General features: G+C 42.5%; 1 protein-coding gene across 4 annotated transcripts in view; it reads right to left on the reverse strand.

Moving 5' to 3' along the window:
• Window positions 1–12,300, reverse strand: part of LOC140326389 (PML-RARA-regulated adapter molecule 1-like) — a 308,253-nt gene that overhangs the window by 151,244 nt on the left and 144,709 nt on the right. The gene's annotated exons all lie outside the window — the stretch shown is intronic.

The following is a 12,300-nucleotide window of genomic DNA, read 5'->3' on the forward strand; positions in this document are numbered from 1 at the left end:
ATCCTGTTCCAGTTGCACCCATAAAGGTGCTCTGAACCCAGCATAAATAGATGTGATAGGGGCTATATGGGTCGCTTGATAATATTTGGCAAAATTAGGAACCCCTATCCCACCTTGTTTTCCATGTAGATACATCGACCTTTGTGGGATTCCTGATTTCTTGCCCTTCCAGATAAAATTCAGTACGGCTTGTTGAAAAACCCGCATTTGGCTAGGTGGTAGGATAGGTAGAATAGTAGTTTTTACCAAATGACCTCTGCCAAGCCATGAGACTGGTGGATTAGCCCATTTGTATAATAAGCCTTTTACTGGGACGAATAAGGGACAGAAATTAGATTTATATGGATGATTATAATTGGTCACTAGCTTAATGCCAGATATTCCAGATGTTGTGAAGCCCATCCAGATTGAAAAAAATGACATATAGGCCTCGATTTATTAAGCTCTCCAAGGCTGGAGAGAATACACTTTCATCAGTGAAGCTGGGTAATCCAGCAAACCTGGAATAGATTTCTTAAGTCATTTGCTATTTGTTAACAAATGTTTTCAATCCTGGCCAAATTCATTCCAAGTTTGCTGGATAATCCAGCTTCACTGATGAAAGTGTATTCTCTCCAGCCTTGGAGAGCTTTATTAAATCAGGCCCATAGAGTCAAATAGAGGGTGTGGCAAATTAATGTTAAGGGCCATTGATTTATTTTCATTATTTGATAATCCAGAAATCTAAAGAGTAAAATGAGTCAATAGAGAAAATAGGTTGGGTAAAGTGACATTTGGTTGGGCTATTGTGAGCAATAAATCATCTGCAAAAAGCTTGACTTTATATTCATGACTATTAATTTCTAGTCCATGAATATTGCTATTATCTCTGATCATAATTGCCAATGGTTCCAAAGCCAAAATAAAAAGTAATGGGGAGAGAGGGCACCCCTGGTGGGTACCTCTTTGAATAGGAAATGAAGGTGAGTAATGGGACAGATATCTGACTCTAGCCAACGGTGTAGAATACAACGCCTGTATCCAGGCCAAGAATTGTGCACCAAATCCCCATTTGTTTAGTACATAATACAGGTATTCCCAAGACTCGAATGCCTTGTGAATGTCTAATGACAACATACTAGGGATTTTCATTCTTTGGGCCAGGTGGATCAAGCTTATTATCTTTCATGTACCATCTGGAGCCTGACTTCCTGGAACAAACCCCACTTGATCCTTATGGATCAAAGAATGCAAATATTTTTTTGAATCTTTTTGCTAAAATTTTCCCCAAAATTTTAATGTCCACGTTTAGAAGCGATAGAGGTCAGTAGTTATGGACATCTAAACAATCTTTATTTGTTTTTGGCAGCATTTTTACATGGGCCAAAAGAGATGAGTATGGTTCTCGAAGAGTTGATTTGAGACGATTAAAATAATAAACAAGATGGGGAGCCAAAACTTCCTTAAACTTCCTATAGTAAGAGGCTAAAAATCCATCTTGGCTCGGTGTCTTATTAGATTGGAGAGACTTAATTGCCATGAGTGTCTCAGTCACGGTAACATCAGCATTCAGTGCTGCAGACATCTCTTCAGTAAAGAAGGTTAATACTTTCAAACATTCAATCCCACTGGTCTTTGGAATTCAGATGGAGATGCATATAACTTAGTGAGAACCTCCTTCTCCGTTTTCGCTTAACTATATTGACTGGATTGGCTGATACAGTACCATTGGGCAAATGCAACTGGGTGGTTGACTTATAATATTCCGAATTAACCATGTTGGCCATCATAGAGCCTGGCTTATTCGCTCTTGCATAAAATTTTTGCTTTGTCCACATAAATTGTTTCTCAGCCTGACAACCCAGTAAGACATTTAGCTCTGTTCTAATTTGTTGCACTGATTTATAAAGCCCTTTATCCTGTGTCGATCCCCACCTAGCTTCCCACCTGCTCCAGTTGATTCGTAAGATCAATAATTCTTTTCATTTTGGCTTTCTTATGGCGTGAACATAGTTGAATCATTTGTCCTCTAACAGTAGCCTTGTGGGCATCCTATACCAAAACAGGGGATTCTACAGAACCCAGATTATCTTTAAAGAAAAATGGTATTGAATCCTCCACTTGACAAACCATTTCAGGAGATGACAGCATGGCTTCAGTGGGACGCCAGTGATATTTGGATGCCCTTGGCACTAGGGAATTACTTGTGACTAAAACAGGAGAGTGGTCAGATCACAGGGAAGATAAGATTTTAGCTCTATTTATTTGAGGTAAAAAAATTTGATGAACAAACACATGATCAATTCTAGTAAAACTCTGATGGAATGAGGAATAGAACCTAAAGTCCTTGTAGAGGGGTGAAGTTCCCTCCAAACCTCTACCAATTGATGATCTGCGATAAGGTCACCAAAGACCTGAGGATTTAAATTAAGGGCTGTCTGTACAGTCATTGCCGGAGACGATGATTTATCCAATTTGGCGTTAAGCACTAAACTGGAATCGCCCATCATATATATTATACCCTTTGCATATTTCCCCACCGTTGATAGCAGATGTTGAAAAAGTTTGATTTGGTGAGTGTTAGGAGCATATTAGTTAACTATAATAACTGCATTATCCAAAATTAGGCCCTGTAATATTAGGTATCTGCCTGTAGGATACTGTACAACCTGTTCACATGTAATTGGTGTATTTTTATGGAACACTGTAGTCACCCCACGCTTTTTTTCTGAAAAAGTGGCATGATATACTTGAGGGTAGAGATTTTGGAAATATTTAGGGCAAGAGCAATTGGAAAATCTAGTTTTCTGCAGACATATAATGTTAGCTCTCTGAGATGAGTAGTAGTTAAATGTCTTGAATCCCTGGATATTATTGCAATAATATTGTTTAGTCAGTTTTATCCATAACATTTAAGAAAAACAGAAAGCGCCAAGGACACCCTAGTACAGAAATATATTGCAGTATAAAAAATTGACAGTCCAGTCAACAAAATAAAAAACAAAAAACAAAAGAGGGGAAACATAAACCAGAACAGTAAACCAAGGGGGGAATAAATCCCAACAGTTGGATGCCAGGGCAACGCTGCCCATAGCAACCCCAAACTTGACGTAGCAGGAAGGTATGCCCAAGAGCAATACCACATTTGGGGTACACCAGAGCCTCCCGGGCATGAGCTGCTCAGTAGAAGGTGATGAGGAATGCAATGGAGTTGCAGCCAGTTACAACCCCCAAATCATCTGATCCTGACTACTTGGCTGATGAAGATTCAGAACCAGAGACCTTTACACAAGCAGAGCTAAATGATCTCGCTTGTGATCTAAATCTCTCCAAGGACAAAGCAGAACTTCTTGCTTCAAGGCTTAAGCACTTGCTTGCAAAGGGTGTAACTGTAACTCACTACAGAAAATGAAATCATAACTTGACAACATTCTTCACTAGTGATGGCTCACTGTGCTACGGTCATGATATAAATGTACTCTTAACCAGTTTGTTACAAGAGCATGTTCCAACTGAATGGCGTATCTTCTTTGATTCCTCTAAAAGAAGTTTAAAGCAGTCTTACTGCATAATGGTAATTGCAAACCTTACTGATTGCCCATTCCGTTAACCTAAAGGAGTCCTATGACAACATGAAGTTACTACTTGAAGCAATCAAGTACAACACACCAGTGGAACATCTTTAGGGATCTAAAGGTCATTGGCTTGCTGATGGGAACACAAGGAGGATTCACAAAATATTGCTGTTTCCTATGCCTGTGGGACAGCCAATCTACGGGAGACCATTATGTCAAGCGTGATTGGCTACCAAGAGATACCCATAAGCCCAGAACAGGCAGTGTCAAGTTTCTGCTTCTGGTTGATCCGCATAAAATATTTCTGCCACCTCTTCATATGAAGAGTTAGGCTTGATGAAGAACCTTGTAAAGGCCATGGGTAAATCAAACTCCATGGGTTTTCAGTATCTTGTTGAGAAGTTTCCAAACATAAGCACTGCAAAAATGAAGGAAGAGATATTTATATGGCCACAGATCAAGTCTGTTTTGCAGGATTATGTTTTCAATCTCTCTCAGCAGTTGAGCTAGAAGCTTGGGATGCATTTAAGTGGCTGTGTGAAAATTTCCTTGGCAACCATAAGTCTCCTGCATACAAGGAAGGAGTTCAGAATCTGCTTAATTCATACCAGAACCTGGGTTGTCACATGTCATTAAAAATACATTTCTTGCACTCACATCTAGAATTCTTCCTGGAAAATTTTGGTATGGTGAGTGACGAACAAGGAGAACATTTTAACCCAGAACATTAAGTTAATGGAGCACTGCTACCAAGGTTTCCGGAATGAAAGTATGATGGCTGACTACTGCTGGATGCTGTATTGCGACAATCCAAAGAGTACACAAGAAAATCATACTCTAAGCATTTCTGAAGAAACAATGGTACCTGACTGACACTGTTCAGTAGATCTATACCACAGTGTACCTTGTTTTACTTCACACTGAAGATGTATTAACATTCACTTCAATGGTGCTAACGTTTTAGTACAAAATACGTGCACGTACAGTGTTAACTATATTAGTACTGAAAACTCAGGAACTGTATGTGTAAGGGAAAAACTTTAAACAGATCTAAAATCTGCTCGAAAAATGGAATTAAAAAAATTTGCTATGGTTTTTGACTATTATCAAAATAATTTTTTGTTGACCTGTGTAATTTTGCAAATTATTCTGTCTATGGATCCAAAATATGTTAACAAATCTTAATAACCTCGCAAAGAGTTTAACCCAAAACTAAAATTGTGAGTTTTTTTTATCTAGGTCATTTCCTGGTTTTCAAATTATTTGATTATACTTGCCTCCATGAATGGGACACACTTGTACCAACTAGCACTAAAATTATCATCTATATTCCTGCATGAGAGCATCAAAAACAACTGTATCTATAATGAGTTAATTTACTTGAACCTTTATTTAAAAGACCGATCGGAAAAGAACTTTAGTGTAAACATATACAAGTAACATTCATTCAGTTTCCTTAATTAGTAGGTTAACTAGTAACATTGGTAGCATTGGTATCAAGATTGGGTATCAAAGGAGGATCCATCAAGTCTATTCAAGCAACAATATGTTGTGGTTTAGGACTTTGTTCAATTGACAGATAATGTTGCACAAAGTTTCTCACCACCAGATTGCAAAGAACTCAGCTTTGTCAAAAATCTACAGGTAATGGCCCTGTTAAAAAGATTCAAGGAGTCAGGAATTTTTTTTGTGTAATGCCAAGGGCAGAGAGCACTTCTAAATATGCATGACTTCAGGGTGGTAATGAATACTGTGAAACACCTAGCCACATAGTTCAGGAGTCCTTCGGGAAATCATTGTCCCTAGACACATTCCACCACTGTGTCAATTGATGATCCCTGAAACTGTATATGAAGCCATACATCAATTTGGTGCAGAAATGTATTCAAGGTCTCTAGAGCCAAGCTCATCTAAGATGCACTGAAAGAAATACAATAAAGAAATACAATAAATACAATAGTTAAATTATAAACAAACAAAGGAAAAACAGCAACATGCTCTGTTTTGGCAGGTGAAACAAGTGGCTGGTTATAAGTGGAGTTGTAAAACACAGGAGTTGAATCAATCCTCAAACTGTAAGTAATCTTTTATAACTCTGTGAAATCAATAAAAATTGTAACTAGGAAAATGAGCGGCAGCAAGGTGGAAGGTTTTGTATAGTGCAGTTTGCCATAGGCATGCACAAATGGAGCAGCAGCTCCTAGGTGTATAGAGCTGTGACAAATGTGAGCAATTCGGCTTTCTGGAATCTAACGTTAGCGAATTACATTAACGTCAATGGGCTGACTTTAAACATTAATAGCAAACCCCTATACATGTTAGAAAAGTGGCAACAAGGAAAAAATACAAAAGTTAAAAAAGACCTTGTGGTTTTCCAGAAAATGGCAGGAAAAGTGATTGCATGCAAATAGGATTTTTGCATGATGGACAGCTTCCAGAAGGCAGCATAAACATTAGGACATTGAAAAAGGGTGATCTCAACCCACTAGCAGCAGTCTCTGCCGTCAAAACAGCAGGAAAACGCATTGCTATTTAATGTATGCATCTTTATTTAATTTACATCATTACATGATGCCAGCTGCATAATTTGTTTACCCTATATAAATCCTGTTTATTATTAATATTAAATGCTAGCTGGCATCATGACCAGGATGACATGTGTTAGGGATGCCACCCATAAAGTTGTGCAGAAGTAGTGCGGTGACATTAGGCAAAATGTCACCGCACCGCAAGATGAAGGTCCGGAGACAGAGCGTGGATTAGCAAGAGCAGTAGCAGTGTGTGGCCTCTGGTCAGCTATTGCCAGGGAGACGGCATTGGTAAGAGTCATGGAGAGCTGGGTGTAGTGCATCGTCATTGCCACCCAGAAGTGTACAATTTTAGTGAATGGAGTACTGACAGGCGGCAGCAGCAACAGCAGAAGGAGAAGGCGGAGGGCCCTAAGACGGAGTGGGGACTGCATTGGTAACTGGTATCTCGAGCTGGGTGTAGTGCATCGTCAATGACACCCAGAAGTGTGTGATACCATTTTTGTGAATAGATTACTGGGCAGGCGGCAGCAGCAACAGCAGGAGGAGGAGGCGGTGGGCCCTGAGACAGAGTGCATGTAGGGTGTAGTGCATCGTCAATGCCAACCCAAAGTGTGTAATGCAAATATTGGAAATTTGGGAATAAACGTAGAAGGGCCAGATCAAGATGTTTTGTGCCCCAGCACTGTTGTTGCAATCTGTGGTGCCAGAAGTGGTAGGAAGGTAGACGATATTGATAGTTTTCATCTTTTCATGAAGTGAATGACATGAATGTCAACCCTCAATCTTACAATACTTAGCTGAAAAATTAGGCAAAGGCAATGGTACCTATCAGTGTGGCAGTACTGGGGGTTTTCATCTGCAGTTTGTTGGCCTTCCGGAAGCAGCATAAATGTAAAGTAAATTGCTAGCTGGCACAATGGCAGACATGACACTGGGGAAGAATGCCACCCCTGGACATTGGCATAACTAGCGGAAAAATTCAACCAAGGCAGGATCAGCTGACAGGGTGTTTGGTGATAGGCAGACACAGACTCAGCAAAGGGGCAGTGTGGGTTCACAGAAGCATCTTGGTTGGCCTAGTGAGTCCTTGTGTGTCACGGTCCCTTCCGTGACAGAAGTTTGAGGATCTGTCAGACAAGCTGCATATGTGAATATCTGACAGCCTCTTTGGTTTTACTTGTTTCTGTGTTGTTGTTTGTAAAGACCACTCCCCTTGCATCAGGTGCAGGTGCTGGTCATTACTGCGATGCTCATACGGTTAGGAGTTAGGGCCAGATTAGGGTGTCTGCAAGGGGTGACCATTCCCTTTTCCCTAGTCATTTGAGGCCTAGTAGTATATACACCTTTCTGTTACCCTCCCCTCCCTGTTATACGTGACATTGTGTCAGTCAATCAGTGACATCTGCAGTGGGGATATGATAGTTGTTAGTAACCCACCTTTCTTTCATTTTCAAAAAGGTGAGGCGATTGACATTTTTCGGCGACAGTCGTGATCGGTTGTCTGTTACCACTCCGCCAGCGGCACTGAAGGTTCTTTCGGACAGAACACTGGATGCCAGGCATGAAAGAAGTTTGATGGCATACTGTGCCAACTGTTAGGACAGGTATCCTCCTCATAACTGCTGTCGTCAACACCACTACCACCAGCCAGAAAAGAGTCAATGTAATCGTGCCCCATTCGCTTCATCCATTCTCGATGGGTATGCCCCTGAACTTCACTTGTTTGAGGTGGCCGCATCAGGTTTCTCCAGGCATCCAAAAATTCCCCCTGCCTTAGCCTACACTTTTGGATGTGTGCAGCCTGCTGCCACTACTGCTGCTGCTGCTGCTGCCGCCTGAGCCGGCCTGCGCTCCCTGTGTGGAATGTGGTGCATGGAACAGCCGGTCACATAGTATTCTGTTCAGGCAGGTCACCTTTTCTTTCACTTGCACCAGGTCGGGTAGAAACTGTGACATTTTGTCTTTGTAGCGGTGATCCACAAGGGTGGCCAGCCAGTATTCATCCCAGTTTTTGATGCTGCAAATGCGGGGGGTACTTCCGTAGGCATCCCAACATGTGGACACACATATGAAAAAGGAGTTCCCTGGGCTCATCCTCCTCCTGTCCCTCAGTAGGTGCCAAAACTTCTTCCTTCTCATCACCCACCTCCTCTTCTTCAAGCTGCAGAAGTTCCTGTTGTTCCATCGCCCACACAATGCCTGGGGTGTGACAGCACACATGCGGGTTGGACGGGTCCTGTCCAGCAGCCCCAACATGGTCTCCCTCATCATCATCATAATCATCTTCCTCCTCCTCTTGAACCTCCTGATGCTGGCCAGTGTCCCTTCTTGCCCCTCTTGATGCTGGCTGTGCGCTATGGAGTGTAATGTCATCCTCATCCTCCTCCCCCATTTTTCCCCACCTCCCTCATTGCCATTTTTCATCAGGCCACACAGTGTATTATCAAGCAGAAAGATGATGGGAATGACATAGTTCCAGCCTGATCGCTCCCGACTCACAAGGCCTGCTCAAAGGGGGCCAGTACCTTGCACAGCGTCTCCATCTGCAGCCACTGGTCATTCGTAAAAAACCCCAGTTGTGTGGCTGTACCAAGGGCCCCACTGCCTCTATGCACCACGCTGACCTAGTAATGGCGGATGGCTAGCTTTTGCTTGCACTGATGCTGGAGCATGTGCAGGGTGGAGTTCCATCCAGTCACAGAGTCACAATACATGGCTGCAGATGGAGTGAGCCTGTCTAAGTAAGTCCTAGGTACGTGCGGAGGAACTTCTGCACCACAAGGTTCAGTACGTGCGCAAAGCACGGCACATGTGTTATGCAGCTCATGCGCAGGGCGGCCACAAGGTTTGCCCTGTTGTCGCACACTAAGTTGCTTGTTGTTTGCCGTGAGGGCGTCAGCCAAGCCTCAACCTCTCTGTGCAAAGCTAACAAGAGTTCACTGGCGGTGTGACTTTACTCCCCCAAGTACACCAGTTTCAGCACTGCCTGGCAACACGTGTGCTTGAGGGAGCCATAGTGGCGTGCCCACTTAACCGCAGTGTCCTCTGCTGCTGGCCTTTCAGGGGGAGTGTCGAAAAGAGAGGTTTTGCCAGTAGAAGGAATGAAGGAGGAGGAGGGGGGAGAGGAATGGGGTGGCCCATGCTTTTCCACCACACCCTTCGGCGGGGGTACCAGGTGCTGCAATGCCTCTTGCAGACTACCGCCCGCTGAGCTACGCAAGGCCACCCAGTGAGTGGTGAAGGACAGGTAGCGTCCCACTCCATGCCTGGTTGTCCAGCTGTCCATTGTGACATGGATTTGACTAGACAGTAAGAATGCCAATGACCGGGGGAGGTTACCCATTACACGTGCATGTAAACTGGGAACAGCTGTGCGGGAGAAGTATTGCCTGCTTGGTATATTCCACTGTTGCTCGGCACAGGCCATCAGGTCCCGGAAGCGAGCAGAGTCCACAATGCTGTACGGCAGTAGCTGCAAGGCCAATAGTTTGGCTGAACGTGACTTGAGTTTCATGACTCTTTTTTTGGTTGGACCCCTAGCCTGATGCCTTGCGCAGAACTCCAGTGGAGTGGGCTGAAGGGATTGGGAGCTAGGGGAGCTGAAGGGGTCACTGGAGTACCCATATTTCAGCGACAAACTTAATCTGACGCCACAAAATCTCCCGCCAGAAGCTGATACTTCCTCGCAGCTTAAAGTCCGGCTGTCACCAACCTCCTGAGACGTAGTAGCAATGACTTTTGAGGTGTAAAAGGAGTCAATGGAGGTGGAAGAAGAGATGACGTGGTTACACCTCCTTCAAGTGAACGCAAGTACTGCTCCCACTTTGGTTTGTGGTTCTTGCATATATCGGAAAGCAGGGATGTTGTACCCAAATGTGATCCGGCCTGTCCTCTGCGAATCTGCCTCTGGCACAGGATGCAGATTGCTATGCACCCGTCATCATCTTTCAGCGTGAAAAAAGGACATTGATAGAGACAGACACAGATACAGATAGAGTAGTCTCATAAATCATAAGAATTTTCTCTTTTACCCGACAGATCTTCAAGGGATTCAGAGAGACTTAGACTAATTATCAAAGTATAAAGAAAAAGCACATATTTACAAGGATTAATGGTTTTCACAGCTCCTCTATCACATCATAGGCCTTCATTTGAGATGCTTATTCAAATACTCCCCAGACTTCACCTTCCACAGACATAGAAAGGATCAGTGGAGTTCAATTATCTTACAAATGAAGTCTGGATCATAGGCCATGACCTCTGTAAAAAAAAAAAAATATTAGTCCTCTTGAACGTAAACCACCCACTCAAATAAAAGATAAGGGGCAGGCAAAGCACCCATACCTACCTTAATAGAATGCTCCGCGAAAGAACAATGTCACAAATATTGCTAAAATGAAGGTTCATACAAACAAAACCTTAGTGGTGACAGCAAAGTTTTTCTTTCCACAATATCCAGCAATTCTTTTGTTTCCTGTCCTGTGACATAATTTTCTGTTTTTCTGAGCTATACAAAACATGCCACAGCCTAATCAAAACAGAGAGACACAGAGGAGGAGAGCTACCTCTATTAGCCATAGTGAAATTGAAGCTATGGTAAGCATTCTGGACAGGGCTGACTACGATGGCCGGAAAGTGGTTCCACATCCCAACACCATTAACCACCCGGCCGTTAAACCCGACCTTGGTTTTCGGGTTTTAAACACTTGCAAAAAGTGTTAAACCCGAACTTTTCTCAGGTGGTTAAAAGCATTCACTTACCTGGTTCCCGCTGTGATCATCTGTTCTGTTCCAGCGTCAATCTCTAAAAAAAATTATACTTACCTTCTCCCCGCAGCTCCTCCGGACACGTCCTCTCTCTTGCTTCTTCTCCCAGCGAGTGCAGTGACGATCTCCGGGGTTTCCCGGTGACGTCGCTGCATGCGTCGGTGCGGGCGGGAGGCGGGGCGGAAAATTTAAAACGCTTTGCATTGAACTCAATACAAAAAAGCTGTATTGAGTCCAATACAAAGAAATCCTTATATAATATATATATAATTCTATTATATATACATTATATAAGCTACTGTACAGGTACATTACATTATACACTATTTTTTTTTTTGATATCTACTAGACCCTTGTTCGGACATATTTCTGTAAGTTACAGGTCTACAATTTAAAAAAAAAATTTCATGAAAAACAGTGTACCGCTTTTGGTACAAAAATCTAGACATCAGTGAAACGCCCAGGTGGTTAAGGACCGCATTTTAGAAAGTACAAAAGAAGTTGGAGGAAAAATATGGAGTGCTGCGTTCCAAAGATCAGTTAAGGAAACACTGATCTGATCTAAAGAACACGGAGAAGGCCATACTGAATAAGATATACCATTGCATCGCCATAAAACATAAGTACACCTAATATAGTTTAACAGGAGGGTAGTAATAAATGAAGAGGATGAGTGATGTACAGAGGTGATTGAGGGGGGAGAACCTAATTTTTGTATGCAAGTTAGTAATTTGGGTGCTTTTTGTGTTTTAGGCCAACGCACTTTAAATAGAAGGATGGCTGCTGGAAAGGAGCCTTAGGCAGAGGAGATCCCTGAACATGATGGTAGGATATTGCCATATACCCAAGCTTGCAAATGTGCCAGAAACATACATTGTTAAGTATATATTTTTTTTTTCTTTCCAAAGAGTTGATTGATGTTTCCCCACCCACACCACAGCATACTCAAGAGGGGGTTTGTTCTTCTCCCTGTGGATCTTGATCTGGGTTTGCACCTAAAGGTAGAGGTGTAGGAGAACTATGGTAGTGTGTATTATGTAATTAATTTTGTTTCTATACATGTTTATTTTCCAGATGGTGAAACGTCGTGAAACGACGTGATGCAGCACGTGTTGTCCTCATTATTTCCAAAGGAGAGCAGGAAATATTGGAGCCAGACACATCAGGGCACATAGGGAGTGGTGTTACTATGAGGAATGCAAAGGAGAAAACACATAGTAAATTTATACATTGTGCATGCAGAAATTCCCCAAGTCCATGTGTCACCTGGAAACTTACCTCACTATGCTTTTTTTATTTTTCTAAACACTGCACACCACGCTACAAAGTGTGTCAGAGGCGCTAAGGGCAGCAGATCATGGCCTAATTGCTCTAAAGACAGAGGCACAGCAAGCACAATTTGATTAAAATCATGTACAGTGTACATTAATAATTTTTTAAACATGTCA

Source organism: Pyxicephalus adspersus, chromosome 3 (genome assembly GCF_032062135.1).
Source record: "Pyxicephalus adspersus chromosome 3, UCB_Pads_2.0, whole genome shotgun sequence".
Taxonomy (NCBI): Eukaryota; Metazoa; Chordata; class Amphibia; order Anura; family Pyxicephalidae; genus Pyxicephalus; species Pyxicephalus adspersus.